The sequence below is a fragment of the Hippocampus guttulatus genome, chromosome 8, assembly GCF_054856545.1.
Source record: "Hippocampus guttulatus isolate MCC_2025c chromosome 8, RoL_Hgut_1.0, whole genome shotgun sequence".
In the NCBI taxonomy this organism is placed as follows: Eukaryota; Metazoa; Chordata; class Actinopteri; order Syngnathiformes; family Syngnathidae; genus Hippocampus; species Hippocampus guttulatus.
Window position 1 is genome coordinate 4,875,637 of NC_141268.1, and position 17,782 is coordinate 4,893,418.

The following is a 17,782-nucleotide window of genomic DNA, read 5'->3' on the forward strand; positions in this document are numbered from 1 at the left end:
GTGCTGTGTGGAAAGTCTCTCTGGTATAGAGATTGTTCTGATCAGTGTGGGCAAACAAGCTCACGGATGAATCTAACCACCACACTTCAACTGAATGGGTCAGCTAGTTCAGCAAGAAATAGACACCCATCAGCTTCCCCAACCCCCACTTTTACCTCTCAGTCTACATATCTCTGCAGCTTTGGTCATGCTGGCTGGGTGCACTTTGCCCTTCACTAATAGTACGCAAATAACAAACCACATAAAAGACCTGTTTGTGGAAACACACATACATGCACAAACACTCTCAGGGGCCTCTACGGGGCGAGTGTACGATGGAGAGGGATTCATAGAGTTGAGGATCGAGAAGGGGCGGGGAAGTCTGGCACTGCCCCACACAAAGGCAGCCCTGAAATAGCCCCCTCTCACAATGAGACCTGCCACTCTGTCTATCAGATAATGTCTAATTGAAAACACTGGAGCCATTGTGCTCCTGTCACCAGCTCCATTGTCCAGAGAGCGCCCCCCCCCCCACCCCACCTCCTTTTTTTTTTTCCATTGACGCGGCACGATTGTTCCTTGCCTCATGCTTTGTCTCTCTATCTCACCCTCTCTCTGTATTGTTATAATTTCATTACTTGTTTTTTTGTTGTTTTTTTTCCCGCTTCTCCTTTCACTCCCCATCAGACCTTTTGTTCACCATATTTAGGCACTTCATTTTGGACCTACTGCCAATATGTCTGTTTGCTTGAGTGTGTCTGAGTAGGCGTCATTTTCAAAAGTAGATAAAAACAGGAACCACGATGAAATGGTTCTCTGAGATGAAGTGAACCCTTTGTAGGCATCACGGTGGATGACAGGGGGGGGGGCGGATTTTCAAACCATGGACGGCACTTGATTTTGGAAATGCGAAACGTGGCTTAGATTGGTTGACTGATAAAGCCAAACAAATGGCAGAATAATGTCGAATTTCATGCCCTGCGATAGGCTCTTTGGCATTAGAGCCTGCTTCTTCTTCGTCAACATTTGCAGCGGCAACGTGAACACAAAGGTAAACACGTGGCAGAATAATCTGAAACGATTAAGACTTTAAAGACACTATAATTACAGCAACGGCGCTGCACAGAATCGCCTGTGGGTTGTGAAACACATGCCAAAAATGTAGAGTGATTGACAGGAAAATCAATTAGAATTTATTATTATTATTATTATTATTATATTTTTTTTTCATAGACCCTTGACTCAGAAGGCCCCTGGGCTCCAGTCGAGCTAAGCCCATTGGGAAAGGACGACTTCCATGTGATATTTGTTACAGCATAAACAAAATGACAGGAATACTGCAAACTAAATCAGTGGATTTAGTGGTGCCTCACTCTGTTGGGACTTAGCTTTGGGACCAGAAACATAAATAATAAAATATGGACAGAAATGAGAGCGCACAACTCAAATCATCCATCCACTGTCTGATCCGCTTCATCCTCACAAGAGAGCCTATCCCAGCTGTCTTCTGGCAGTAGGCGGGGGACACCCTGAGTGTATGTAGCATGTCTAATATAAAAAAGAAAAAAACCCTTTTGTTCAAGAGTCAAATACCGCAACACGTTCTAAGGTGAAAACAAAACAAATAACAAGTAAAGTCACATGTCGGGTGACCAAGTTGCTTTCCAAAAGCACCTACGAGATGTAATGGATACATTAAATACTGACAAAATGATTTTAGGAGTATTTTGTATTACTGAATGTGGTACGTATGTCGAGATGTTGATCTCAACTTTAGTATGATGAAAGAGTATGACTTGTTGCAAATTCTGTTTTGATTCTGCGAGGTAACTTTTACAGAGGGATTCCCCTGAAGGTCATGGTTAATTGTAGCCAAAACTGGACAGCTGAACAGCCATCAACATCAACATTCCCATCAAGTTTGGAGACAATTGCATTAAAATTCCGTTCATCTGTCCATCAGTCACAGTGCCGCCTGCATAAAAAATGCAACCAAAAACAAATTATGATGATCAGAGCTAAAGGCCACTTTAGCCTTCGTCCTAAAAGTTTGACCTGTGAAAAGCTTTGGAACCAAAGAAATACATGCCAATTTTGAGTGCTGCTCTGTAAACTTAACAAATCATTCAGATGAGGTAACATTTTCAAGCAAGCAATACGCCATCCCCTTCATTTACCGTTGTTTCACTGCTGTGGTTGAAGCCACTGGGCCGAGAAATGTGTTATGAATACTGTTCCTAGCTATGGACAGTGTTGACACACGTAAAAGGTAACAGTGTGCAAAGCTCGCACGTACATATTTCAATGTGGAAGAAAGTTGCCGGGAGATCTCAAAGTTCATATATCGACACAGAAAAACACACAAAAGCTGTATGAGGAGAGGGTTTATCTGCAAAGTTGACTGAGTTCCGTGATTGTTAGACCCGGGAACACAGGATGGAGAAGGAAACAACTATGAGGATAAAATCTAAAGACTGAATTTACTTATTTTTTCTCGTTAAATTAATATACGTACTTGTTTGACTACTGTTTTATAAATGACATTATTACATTGAAATGAAGCCGGATTTTCGACAGAAGAGGTGTTAGAATTCAAAAGGGAGCTACGATTATGTTGGGGGTGGGGGTCATTTTATTTTCTACCCATACAGGGGAGGTCAAATTTAAATTAGGGCTGCTCAATATATGAAAAAAGTATTGTCATTGTGATAATATCCCATCCAGTGCAGAATGCAAAAGATGATCGATAATTAAGCGCAATAATATTAATATTGCATGTGGAATGTGTGCATATGGTAAATTTTCAACTCATGAAGAGAATGTGCAAAATGAAAAGCGACTGTCAAACGCATTGCTCTCTTCACAGTAGAGGTAAGATCTTAAGCCCAAGCCCGAACCCAACTCGACATTGACATATTAGGCCCGACCCGAACCGAAATTCGGGTCGGGCCGGGCTTCTCTCTCGCTGACTTTTTTTTAATAAATAATTTTCTATAAAAATGGATACTAAAACGATGTGTGGATACTAAACTAAGGAATACTGGTACTTGTTTTAAAATAAATAATTTGGTTAAAACAGAGAAGGCGCTGTAATGTAATTGCTATTTAACTACTAAACAGGAGCAGCAGAGCCAGAGCATGCTCTGCGCACGTGAACGCCGCCCTCTTAATAATCTTCCCCTCCGCAAGTCCGCATCTTTTTCGGCCTGGTATCCCCAATATGGAGGAGCAAGAAGTTAAGGATAAACTAAAGACAGGAGAACTGAAAAGACAAACACGCACCGGTAAGAGTGAGGTATGGAAAAGCTAAACTCTTGCAATGATAATTCAAAGAACTCCTTCCTGTCTCTGTCTATTATCCACCCGTCATTGTTCTTTGTCTCTCTGCTTCTCCCTCTTAAAGTGCCGCGCTAGATTCTTAAGGATGTACCACTGCTGTGGTTTATGGCCCAATTTTCAACCTGTCAAAATGACGGATGGCCTTAAATTTTTCCGTCAACTCTTAAAAAAATCCATCAATGATGGAAAATGGTCGGTTAATGTACCCTCTTCAGAAACAGAAATATAAAAGATGTAAATGTTTATACAGTCTTGTTTAACTTAGATTTCGTTACACAAGACAGGCTTGAATTTGTTATCATAAATCACCCCTCCTCCTCCCGAGTCCTCACAAAAAAAAATTCGGGTTTGCTACGGGCTCGGGCCTGCAAATCAAGTTAATTGGTCGGGCTCGGGCCGGGTTGGGCTTTAATACCCGCGGGCCGGGTCGGGCTGGATTTTTTTTAGGCCTGATCTTACCTCTACTTCACAGTAAATATTTGGTCAGTTGTAACACCCCCACATTCAAGCTTCACTTGCCAGAGAATTCTCGATAATTAAGCAGAAAAACACATGGTTATCTGGTTTACCTTTTTGTCAGAATTGGTTCAAGCTAATGCACTGAACCAATTTTGACCCTGCATTATTAAAGCGGACCTATTGTACTTTTTGCTATTGTCCGCAACCCATACAACATGTGATCTATTTGTGTAGCCCTCAAGCAACAGGAGCCTATCCTAAATCTAGTATAGCCTATTAACAAACGTTTCCATAAACAGTTCTTAATCAATGAATTAATTCATGTAGATTAACATAATATTGTGTGAGTTTAGCACGTTTTCCTCATAGACTTAATCTTAATTTTTATCTTCCCAATACCTCACATTCACTTTCTGCCAGTTATGCTGTACAAGGTCATGTGTGAGCTGGACCATATCTCTTCTGACATTTGGGTGAGAGGTGGGGAAACTGATATGATCTGGACTGGACTGATCTGATCTGATCAGCAGCTCCACCTTTGTGCAAACAGTTTGGGAAAGACCCTTTTTGTACCCTGTGCACAAGGCAAGGTCCATAACGACGTGCGCGCATGAGTTTGGTGTGAAAGAACAAAGAGGGAACACTGCCCACAAACGCTCGGGAAGAACAAAACAGATGAGGAGCTTGCTGGTTCTCTCTCAGGTCCTCCGCTTGATAGTAAAAAGGTCATGTGTTCAAATCCGGCCCCAGCCTTCCAATGTACAGTCTGCATTTTCGCCCTGTACCTGTGTGGGTTTATTACAGGTACCTGTACTCCGGTTTCCTCTCCCATTCCAAAAGCATGCATGGTAGGTTGATTGAACGCTCTAAACTCATCTATGTGTGCCTTGTGATTGGCTTGCAACCAGTTTAGGGTATGTCCTGTTTCCTGCCCATTGTGTCTGCATGAAACTTATTATTAAACCATTTTGAATCATTTTAGAGGGGAAAGAAGGTGAGCTGCATGGGCTCTATTTTTGTGCCCAATGCACATCTAGCATGAGGTACTGTGTCTCTGTCCAGACTGACAGTTGTGCCATTTTTAAAGGAAATGAGAGGAACCGATTTGATTAGCTGCGATTTAAGTCACTCTCACAGTGGCGCAGCCTGCCCTCTTGCAAATCCCTTAGGCTGCGCTTGTCCGATAAATTACCAGCACCAATCGAACTTGCCCCTGGCGCACAGTTGGGACCGCCCACTGTGCCGAATTTACACCAATCACTAAAAAAGAGCCCTTAAAGGTGAGCTCAAGTTTAATGTTTTGCTAAATGTACGACTATTGCTTGATGCATTACATATTGACTAGAATTGAAACATACATTGTTGCCACATAGACATTTGCAATGAGGAACAAAATGAAAATATTAAGCCAAACAACATTGTAAAAAAAGGAGCATAATGTTTGGGAAGAAAAGCTGATTAATATCTGAGGAGAGTGATGTAGTCACAGAGTTTTCAGTTACCTTCTGTTCTTCCTCTTCACACAGGCCTCAGCCAATTGACCCCCTCTACCCTTTTGCAGCAGCTGTGGCTGACATGTTGATCAGATCCTCATGTTACAGCCAACAATCTCACAATGAAAAATGCCTCCACATTTCCTCAGTTTCACAAACACATTTGGAAACAAAAAGCTCTTATCAGACCTGTGTATTATGGAACGTGTTAATTGGACAAAAAAATACATGTGTTGTGCATCTCACCACTGCTGTTAAAACAAGATAAGAACCTGCATGAGCAAATCCAACAGCTCATTGAATGAATTGTTAAATATAGACAGTGTGAACAAATTCATTTTTCTATTTCTTCTTGTGCAAAATCGTGCCATTGCTGATATGACTAACCCGATCACCCCAAAGTAGATGCCACTTATTAATCATTATTGTTTTTTAATGTTCTGTTTACCAACTATTTGGTGCGGTACAAGTAATCTCCATGCATTTGAGACACAATTTCTGTACAATAGATGAGTCCATGCCACTGGTAGTAAGTACTGTACACTACATGGCTTGAAAGATGAAAGACATAAAGAGAAATAAAAAGAGATCAAATAACACAAATTTATCATGTATCAGCAACAACAACAACCCCTGATAATACAGTATGTAATTTTGTCAGGGTCAGAGAGAAACTAAAGAAAAAGCAACAACAAAAGGCAAAAATGGGCACAACACAAATACCAGCGATGACAACTTCAGTTTGAATGTGGTTTTGAGGGGGACAGACAGAAAGAAAATAAAGAACAAAAAGCAGTGACAAAAAGTACCTACTTAAACAACACTAGCAGATGTACATACATTTACCTTGATTAAGGTAAATAAAGTTTGGTAAAAGACTTCTCATATATAAATACTGTATATATACAGTATATACAGTAATCCCTCGTTTATCGCGGTTAATGGGGACCAAAACCACCAGCGATAAACGAAAATCCGCGAAGTAGCGTCCAATTAACATCAACAGGTAAAAAAAAAAAGTTGTTTTTTTTAAAAGTCCGTAAACGGTCCGCGAGAAGCTGCAAAACAACAGCGAGTCACATAGAGCAACGTATACAGTACTGTACTCCATGTATATGTTAAAAAAATAAAATAAAATACTTTTTTAAAAATTTTTTTAAATATGCTTGAAAAAATCCGTGATGCACTGAACCCGCGATAAACGAACCGCGAAGTAGCGAGGGATCACTGCATATATATATATATATATGTATATATATATATATATATATATCCATTCATCCATCCATTTTCCACCGCTTATCCGGGGTCGGGTCATGGGGGCAGTAGCTTTAGGAGGGAAGCCCAGACTTCCCTCTTCTTCGAGCTCTTCCTGGCGGATCCCGAGGCGTTCCCATGCCAGCTGGGTGACATAGTCTCTCCAGCGTGTCCTGGGTCGTCCTCGGGGTCTCCTGCCAGTGCGACATGCCCGGAACACCTCACCAGGGAGGCGTCCAGGAAGCATCCTAATTAGATGCCCGAGCCACCCCATCTGGCTCCTCTCAATGTGGAGGAGAAGCGGCTCTACTCCGAGCCCCGCCCGGATGACCGAGCTTCTCAGCTTATCTCTAAGGGAGAGCCCGGACACCCTGCGGAAAAAAATGATTTCGGCCGCTTGTATCCGGGATCTCGTTCTTTCGGTCGCGACCCATAGCTCGTGACCATAGATGAGGGTTGGGACGTAGATCGACCGGTAAATTGAGAGCTTCGCCCTTTCGCTCAGCTCCTTCTTTACCACGACTGACCGATGCAATGTCTGGATAGCAGCAGATGCTGCACCGATCCGCCTGTCGATCTCTCACTCCCTCCTGCCCTCACTTGTGAACAAGACCCCAAGATACTTAAACTCCTCCACTTGGGGCAAGATCTCCTCCCCGACTCGGAGAGGGCACTCCACCCTTTTCCGACTGAGGACCATGGTTTCAGATTTGGAGGTGCTGATCTTCATCCCAACCGCTTCACACTCGGCTGCGAAACACTCCAGTGAGAGTTGGAGAGCCCTGCTTGAAGGAGCCAACAGTACCACATCATCTGCAAAAAGCAGAGATGCAATACTGAGGCCACCAAAACGGACCCCTTCAACGCTTGGGCTGTGCCTAGAAATTCTGTCCATAAAGGTGATGAACAGAATCGGCGACAAAGGGCGGCCTTGGCGGAGTCCAACCCTCACTGGAAACGATTCCGACTTATTGCCCGCAATGCGAACCAAACTCTGACATCGGCAGTATAGGGACCAAACAGCCCGTATCAGGGGGCTTGGTACCCCATACTTCCTAAACACCCCCCACAGAACTCCCCGAGGGACACGGTCAAATGCGTTCTCCAAGTCCACAAAACACATGTAGACTGGTTGGGCAAGTTCCCACGTACCCTCGAGGACCCTGCTAAGGGTGAAGAGCTGGTCCATAGTTCCACGGCCAGGACGAAAACCACACTGCTCCTCCTCAATCTGAGGCTCGACTTCCTGACGGACCCTCCTTTCCAGCACCCCTGAATAGACCTTACCAGGGAGGCTGAGGAGTGTGTCTGTAGTTGGAACACACCCTCCGGTCCCCCTTTTTAAAAAGAGGGACCACCACCCTGGTCTGCCAATCCAGAGGCACTCTCCCCGATGACCACGCGATGCTCCAGAGGTGTGTCAACCAGGACAACCCCACAGCATCCAGAGCCTTGAGGAACTCCGGGCAGATTTCATCCACCCCTGGGGCCTTGCCACCGAGGAGCTTTTTAACCACATCGGTGACTTCAACCACAGAGATAGGAGAGCCCACCTCAGGGTCCCCAGACTCTGCTTCCTCCAAGGAAGGCGTGTTGGTGGAGTTGAGGTCTTCGAAGTACTCTGCCCACCGGTTCACAACGTCCCGAGTCGAAGTCAGCAGCGCCCCATCCCCACTGTACACAGTGTTAGTGGTGCACTGTTTCCCCCTCCTGAGACGTCGGATGGTGGACCAGAATTTCCTCCTCACCGAACTCTTCCCACGCCCGGGCTTTTGCCTCGGCGACCACCGAAGCTGCGTTCCACTTAGCCAGTCAATACCCGTCAGCTGCCTCTGGGGTCCCACAGGCCATAAAGGCCCGATAGGACTCCTTCTTCAGCTTGACGGCATCCCGGGACATGGGAAAAGCTCTGCCGGAGGTGGGAGTTGAAACTCTTTCTGACAGGGGATTCCGCCAGACGCTCCCAACAAACCCTCAAAATACGTTTGGGTCTGCCAGGACGGACCGGCATCTTCCCCACCATTGGAGCCTACTCACCACCAGGTGGTGATCAGTTGACAGCTCCGCCCCTCTCTTCACCAGAGTGTCCAAAACATGCGGCCGCAAATCTGACGATACAACCACAAGGTCAATCATCGAACTGCGGCCTAGGGTGTCCTGGTGCCAAGTGCACATATGGACACCCTTATGTTTGAACAAGGTGTTCATTATGGACAATCCGTGACGAGCACAGAAGTCCAACAACAAAACACCACTCAAGTTCTGATCAGGGGGGGCGTTCCTCCCAATCACGCCCTTCCAGGTCTCACTGTCATTGCCCACGTGAGCATTGAAGTGCCCCAGCAGAACAAGGGAGTTCCCCGCCGGAATACTCTCCAGCACACCCTCCAAGGATTCCAAAAAGGGTGGGTACGCTGAGCTGCTGTTTGATGCATATGCACAAACAACGGTCAAGACCCGTCCCCCCCACCCAAAGGCGGAGGGAGGCAACCCTCTCGTCTACCGATGTGAACCCCAATGTACAGGCACTGAGCCGGGGGGCAATGAGTATGCCCACACCTGCTCTGCGCATCTCACCGTGAGCAACTCCAGAGTGGAAGAGAGTCCAACCCCTCTCGAGAGAACTGGTACCAGAACCCAGGCTATGTGTGGAGGCAAGTCCGACTATAGCCAGTCGGAACGTCTCTACCTCGCACACCAGCTCGGGCTCCTTCCCTGCAAGAGAGGTGACATTCCACGTCCCTAGAGCTAGCCTCTGCAGCCGAGGATTGGACCGCCTGCTGCCCAGCTCACATTGCACCCGACCCCTTTGGCCCCTCCCATGGGTGGTGAGCCCATGAGAAGGGGGACCCACGTTGCCCCTTCGGGCTGATCCCGGCCGGGCCCAATGGGTGTAGGCCCGGCCACCAGGCGCTCGCCAAAGAAGCCCCACCTCCAGGCCTGGCTCCAGAGGGGGGCCCCGGTGACCCGCGTCCGGGCAAGCGAAACTGAGATCCATTAATTTTACTCATCATAAGGGGTCTTTGAGCCGTGCTTTGTCTGGTCCCTCACCTAGAGCCTGTTTGCCATGGCTGACCCTGCCAGGGGCATAAAGCCCCAGACAACTTAGCTCCTAGGATCATTGGGACACACAAACCCCTGAGGGTAAGGTGACGGTAAGGTGACGGCTCACGGAGGGCTGTATATATACATATACGTTAAGACCCGAAAGCTCCTAACCATGCATGGAGGGTTCCATCCCAAATCCAGCACCCTGAGACTGTACGCAAGCCGAAAGGAAAGAGGCCGGGGACTAGTGAGTGTGAGAGCCACTGACCAGGATGAAACATCCAAGCTCCATGAATACATCAAGGAGAAGGCTCCAACGGATGACGTACTCAGAGAATGTCTCAGACAATGGGGAACAGAGGATGAGGCGCTGGAAGAGGGACCATCATGGGGAGACAAGCCCCTACACGGGATGTACCACCGGACCATAACTGAAGTGGCTGATCTCAAGAAGTCCTATCAGTGGCTAGAGAGGGCTGGCCTGTAGGACAGCACAGAGGCACTCATCCTGGCTGCTCAGGAGCAGGCCCTGAGCACCAGAGCCATTGAGGCCCAGATATACCACACCAGACAAGACCCAAGGTGTAGGTTGTGCAAAAAGGCACCTGAGACGATCCAACACATAACTGCAGTGTGTAAAATGCTGGCAGGGAAAGCCTACATGGAACGCCATAACCAGGTGGCTGGCATAGTCTACCGAAACATCTGTGCGGAGTATGGACTGGAAACCCCAAGGTCAAAATGGGAAACACCTCCGAAGGTGGTTGGGAGAATGACAGAGCAAAGATCCTGTGGGACTTCCAGATCCAGACTGACAAGATGGTAATGGCGAACAAACCAGATATCGTGATCATAGATAAAGGGCAGAGGAAAGCCGTTGTAGTGGATGTAGCAGTCCCAAGTGATGGAAACAGCAGAAAGAAGGAACACGAGAAATTCGAGAAATACCAAGGGCTCAGAGAGGAGCTGGAGAGAGCCTGGAAGGTAAAGGTGACAGTCGTGCCTGTGGTGGTCGGACCACTCGGGGCAGTGACCCCCAAACTCGATGAGTGGTTGCAACAGATCCCGGGAACAACATCGGTCATCTCAGTCCAGAAATGTGCAGTGCTGGAAACAGCAAGGATACTGCGCAGAACCCTCAAGCTTCCTGGCCTCTGGTAGAGGACCCGAGCTGAATGAGGGACGGACACCACCCGAGGGGTGAGATGAGGAATTTATATATATATATATATATATATATATATATATATATATATATATATATATATATATATATATATATATATATATATATATTGAATAACAATCTCACCTTGGGACAATTAAAAATGTTCCATGAACCTGCCTTGCAGGTCGGAGTACCCTGAGAAAACCCACACAGCACAGGGAGAACATGATGCAAACTCCACAAAGGAAAGGAATCGAACCCTGCACCTTTTGTACTGTGAGGCAGACGTGCTAACATTCGATCTGTCTCGTAGCACTCGGGAAACTGCAACTGAAGTTATGATATACTCTAAGTCAGAGATGTCAAACTCATTTTTGTCCACGGCCAGATTTGAGTGAGTTTCCCTTGGAGGGCCATTATGACTGAAATGATATAAAGAAGTCAAGAATAACAGTTAATTCATCTATTGTTTAAGTTACTGTAATGAGGGGTTTGGTGACAAGAAAATGCTTATACTATCACTCTTTTTTATTACAAATGAGGATTTGAAACTTTGGTTGAGATTTCAGCAAGCATCATAAAAGTTGACATCTTTGAATTGCTTTCGCGAGCCACATAAAATGATGTGGCAGGCCAGATCTGGCCCCCGGGCCTTGAGTTTGACACCTGCGCTCTCAGTTATATGGCTGCAAGTACAATTTGATATTCATCCGTCCCTCTTTCCATTCTCTCTACCGCTTATGATCTGGTGCCTATCTGTGCTAATTTGGGGAAAGAGGTGAGGTGCACCTTGGACTGGTTTCCAGCCAATCACAGGGCACCACTTTGATTTTGCACCTACAGGATATACAAATAGAAATAGACAAAGAATTGTTCAACATTTTATAAGCTATGCAATTAATCAGTCATGTATTTCCGTTTTGGTTCGGTGGTGACAGAAACAATAAAACTAGAGCTACGAATGTTTCTATAACTGGCTTGTTTCCTCCAGCAAAGGTTAGGAAAATAATGAGTCACACGACGGCTCGTCAGACTGCCTACTTTGAATGAAGTGACTGAATAGGTTTGTTTCATGCTTGGCAGTGCCCTGACTGTCCGCTGTCACCTCAGTGACTGATACCACATTCAGGACACCACAAGTCGTGACCCAAGTGTCACACCTAATGACAAATAAATACAGGTAGGTCCAAAATTCAAGGGCTGAAGCAACTCACATTCCACTACTCTGCCTGCTCATGAATTGTAAAAAAAAAACAAAAAAAAACAGTGTCATTACTTATTCAGTCAATTTCATGCCTGGCACTCTGTTGATACACATGGAGAACACATTTGCTAACTTTTCCAAAATAGGCTATGCAATGTGCAGGATTATAATTAAAGCCTTAGACACGGTTGTTCATATTATTGAAATGAAGCCAGCCTCCTTGGGCGGCTATTGTGCCTTGCTTCAGGGCCCCATGACAGTTGTTGAGAAACAAATTCATTTTCATCCATTGCAAGCAACAGGATTCAAACCTTAACATCCAGAGACAAAGACGAGTTGTTGGGGAAGTTATGTTCCAAGCAACCATGGTACAAAACCAAGTGGTTTCTCCACATCAAGGAGGAGTCTCTCCACAGACCACCTGCACTCATGGTACATTTAAAGAGCATATTACTGTACAACTATAACAGAAACTCAATATTTATAAGAAGTTTAACACAGTTGCCACAAACCGCACGAATTGTTTTTGTATGACTAGTGCAGGAATTTGTGTTGACTTTTTGGTCCTGGCCCACTCTGCTGTACTGAGCTGTTGTGCCTAGTTTCTTTTTAGAAGGTGGAATAATATTGCCATAGACCAGCCATCTAACTAACTGTGTTTCAAGCATGCAATGAATATCCTGTCCGTCAATGGGACAGGAAACAAACATCCACTGGGTTGTGTCTGGCTGGCTTTGGCAGGGGCACGGGTCAAGTTTGTCAGGTGAAGGTCAAGCAGGTGAGACAGACAGGAGAACAAAGAGGATACCCCCCCACCCCCACCCCCTTTTCCCATCCCGCCCGCCTTCCATCCTTTTCACTGAACAATCACCAACAGGAACAGGAACAGGAAGTGATGCATAAAGGAGGTTCAGCCAACTCTTAGGCTGGGTCAGATGAGGGAAGTAAAGGTGTGAAAGACAGGTAAAAACAAAATATCTTATGTGTGTCTATTATTATAACATTATATCAATGTCCTACATCGTTTTTTTTTTTGCAAAAGATTTGTATCATAAAAGTGAATCTAAACATTCATGTTTTAATAATGGTCTTTTGTATTGTCTTATAAACCAACAACACAATGGCTACATCTAGAGTATTAGAGTATGTTTCGAATGACGCACGACCTGTTTCCCCAACCACAACTATGTTAATCTATAGATTATACAATTGGAATGATGCACAAATAGTTTTGTAGAAATTTTTAGAAGGTTTTGCATGGTGATATGTAACTCCGTATAGCATAATTGGCTTTTCAAAGGGGCACATGCAGCCGATTGTACAGCAACAAGCAAGAGAAATCGGGCTTACTGTACTGCATGCCATTTGGATTTGTGTTCTTACAAAAGCAAACTTTGAATTTTGTGACACATCATTCAAGCAAGACAGATCATGAAGGACCTGTCCTGTAGGAAATGTGTTTACTGTCATCCTTTTTTCCAAACGTTTGGCAAGAATCAACTCATGAAATTATGATTGATCCCATTCAATTGTGTGTTTGTTTAAAAAAACAAACAATGAAATAAAACCAAGGTAACTTTTAATCTTCAGATTTCATGTTTTTAGGTGGGGCAATTAGTAGCACATTTCTCTTTCATGAAATTATAGTCAATTATGGCCATTATGATGATGATTATGGTAACAGCTATGATGGCTGTAAAGGCACCACCCTGTGCATGTTAAAACCTGCTTCCTCATTTTTATTTATTTATTTTTGGGGGCCCTCGGGCTACAGTGTCGCCTTCTCTGAGACTTCCTTGTGAGTGCGAGCTTGTGTGGCATTGAGAGTCAGCCATTCATAGCAGCTCTTGTAGCACAAAGCAATGCATCTGGTGCTTGAACGATGCCCAATGAGGGACGTGTGCTTCCATAAACTGCAGCAGAGGGCTGTCTGATCTAAAAGGAGACATCAAGGCCTGCGCCACTGAGGCTCCTCGTTTCTTTTCTTTCTTCACACTTGCAGACTCTTGTCTGTCCTCTACTGCTTATTTCCATCACACTTTTGCTTTTGGCCTGCTTTGTATGTTATTAATGCTCTTGTCAACTACATGTTATTTGTAAACTGTTAAGAGAGAGAGAGAGAGAGAGAGAGAGACAGAGAGAGAAAGAGAGATAGAGAGAGTGAAACAACATTCTTGAGTCAGCCATGCTACCTGTAATTTGATCAGCAGATGTGTTTTTGATAGGCTACATACCAGGAAACCAGCATTACTCACACAACTAGCGTAAAAGCTGCTAATAAATAATCAAACAAAATCCAACTGCAACATGCAATGATCAACATTCGGAAAAAAACTCAGACAAAAAAATGTACAGTTCCCCAACCAAAAGTTGCAATCAAAATGTCGCTAAGTTTTGATATAACTTGGATGATGGATCACTAGCTGGCAGAACAAGTTCCAAGCGTCTGTTCCTCCGACTTGGCTGCCTGTGCTACATGGTGGAAACGCATTGAAAGGGAGTCCTCAGTTTTCATACTGTAAACTGCAAGAAAATAATCATTAAGAAAAGACAACAACACTCCTAACCTATGCAGTACTCCTGTAGTTGGATTGCATACTAGAAAGTGTACAAATGTGTTCATTGTATGGAAGCGTGGAACGACCAATCTGGAGCAAACATTTTTCACTTGTAAATTTGTTCGAACATACCATGCAAATCAGCCACTGTTAAAAGTTCGGAGACGGTGTTGCATTAAATTAGCCTTGTGTGGAATGTAACACTGATACAGTGTTAAAATGGTGTGTCATTTGCTGGATTAGACCCTAATTGATGTTTATTTGAAATTGAAACCAAGTCACTGATGGTGTAGTGGTAACACTCACTGGACTTGTGTGCGAGCAGCGTGGGATCGAGTCCCACCCAGTGACACTGTCGATGTGGGTGTGTATGGTTGTTTGTCTCTACATGTGCCCTGGGACTGACTGGTGACGGGTTCAGGGTGTAGTCTGCCTTCTGTCTGAAGTCAGCTGGGATAGGCTCCAGCAACTCCCCGTGATCCTGTTCAGGATAAGCAGTGTTGAAAATGGATGGATGGTTGAAATTGAAACCACACCCTTACCATTATGATTGAAATTCACTGGTTAGAGTCGAGACAATTTTGTTCAGCATCATTTTCCTCCCCGCAAGATAGACTCAAACTTGCCAAAGGTAGGCGAAAGCCGCACATGCAGTTTCTCTTTTGTATTGTTTAAAATGGATAACATTAATGTGCCAACAATAAAGACACCCTGTCATTGTTACATCTTTTCAGTACTGTGCTTTAATGTATAGCTACTTGGCCAATCATAGTTGTGTTTTCTGTCGGTATCATCGGTATCATTAACACTGTATAAATTCTTTTTTAAAAAAGATTTCCGTAACTTTTCTTTTGACTCCGCTTAAATTACAGTTCATATAGAATCCAGTGTATGTGTGAACTTGAAGGAAGGAGCCCTCTACCACACGCAAACCCGCCAACGAGTTTCGCGTGCTCTAGTGAGTCACCCAACTGACTTCATTCAGTCGAATGAGCATCATTTGTCTGCTGCTTGACAAATGTCCTTCCTCCAATCTGGAAGGCTTCACCAACTTGTTACAGGATGTGAATATTGGATTGCACAAACCTCAAAGGTTTTCTCATTTGGCCATGTAGATCTACAGAAAATTGAGTTGAGTATGTAATAAGAATGGCTTAGTATCCATATTCTTGATGTTTTGTATGAGCTGTCTGAAATTGATTTAATAAAAGATAAGTGTTTTGAATTTAAATTGTGTAATGTATTTTATTTAGAGTAGCAAGGCATGGGGTATTTTTGCCCACAGTGTATAGTGTTAGCATGAACACCCATCAGTGTTAATCTCAACACTCGTAAGTGTTATTATTGCTGCACTGTCAACACTGACTACCTTTTGTTGCTGTAACACACAAATATTACTTTAACACAGGGTGGTGTGGATGCAAGAGATTTTGTCTCGGTTCAAATGCATACCTTAGGTGTTGAATTAACACCAAGAGATTTGCAGTGTATTTGTAAATCCGTTGTTTGTGCAAATTCGTTGAATTGAATATTCAAATGAATTTTCCAAAGATGTTTACCCCACACCGGCAGTTTCACACTTCCATATCATTGCATGGTGTTTGTAAACCCAAAATGTTTTGTTTCCAAATGGCTGCAGCCTGCAGGTGTCCTTTGACCCACAGCAAAAAAGTGGTCATCTCTCCACCCCGTGTTAAAACAATCCCTCACATTTGTTGCAAAGTGAACCACGGCGCTTAAGATTAAAGCACTGAAAACAACGTGTGTCTACTGGCCCAACGTTTCTTAAAAGCAAGCAAAACATGGGAGTGTCGGCGTCACACTTGTTGAAAATGTTTGCCTTGGATGCAACAGACAGACAAAAGGCATTTAAAAACAGTTTTATTGTTTTACCAATTACAGAAGTTCACTCATTTTTTTTCTTTTGAAATTCACGTCATCATTGAAAGTGTCGCAGTACGATTACCTGACTTCGGTGCAGGCAGAGTGGGTTCGGTCCCCAATTAAGAACAGTGCTAATGTGAGTGTGAATTACTGTATGTCACTGTGTGTGCCCTGTGATTAAAAGGCGACCAGTTCAGGGTGTAGTCTGCTGTTTTCAGCACCCTACAATCTTGAACTGGATAAACTGTGTTGAGAATAGATGAATGGATGATCTCGATGTGAAAGCCTGAAGCAAAAAAGGGCATGTGTATATTTTGTAGTAGAATGTAAAGTCGCTCCCTCAATAAAGTCTTAAAAATAGAAACAAACATCAATCCATCCATTCATTTTCTGAACGGCTTATCCTCACTCGAGTCGAGGGTGAGTTGGAGCCTTTTCCGGCCGACTTTGGGCGAGTGGGGGCCGCCCTGAACTGGTGACCTGCCAATCACAGTGCACAAATAAACGAACAACAACCAGTCTCACTCACAGTTACGAAATAGAGTGTTCAATTAAACTACCATGCATGTTTTTGGAATGTGGGAGGAAACCAAAATACTTGGAGAAAACCCACGTAGGCATGGGCAGGACATGCAAATTTAACACAGGAAGACCGAAGCTCGGACTCAAACCCTCGACCTCCGTACTATGAGGCGGACGTGCTAGCCAGTTGTTTACTGTGCCGCCTAATGGTGAATATATTTTTAATTAGTTTGGAAAGTAATCCATGCAGAAGGCAAACTGTAATGCGCTGTGATTTCAAGCGACATACAAAAAAAAAAAATCTCTTTTTAGCTGTGTCTTTCATTTCATTGGCGTAATGGCTTTATAACATGCCCATAGTTGATGTTAACTACCCAAAGTCGGGTTCTGATTTCGGAAAGATGCTCTGCCCTTCCTTGCTTGCGAGGAAGACTTACTCATTTAGTTTGATAATTTGAGTTACCCTCCATGATTATTAATTCATTCATTTTACGATCCGCTTATCCTCACGAGGGTGGCAGGCGTGCTGGAGCCTATCCCAGCTGTCTTCGGGCAGTAGGTGGGGGACACCCTGAACCGGTTGCCAGCCAATTGCAGGGCACACATAGACGAACAACCATCCGCGCTCACACTCACACCTAGGGACAATTTGGAGTGTCCAATCAGCCTGCCATGTGTTTTTGGAACATGGGAGGAAACCGGAGAAAACCCACACAGGCCCAGGGAGAACATGCAAACTCCACACAAGAAGGCTGGAGCCGGGATCGAACCCATGACCTGTGCACTGTGAGTTCGACGTGCTAACCACTGGACCGTCGGCCACCCCCTTCATGATTATTTTATTACTACAAAAATATCTGTTAAATATATC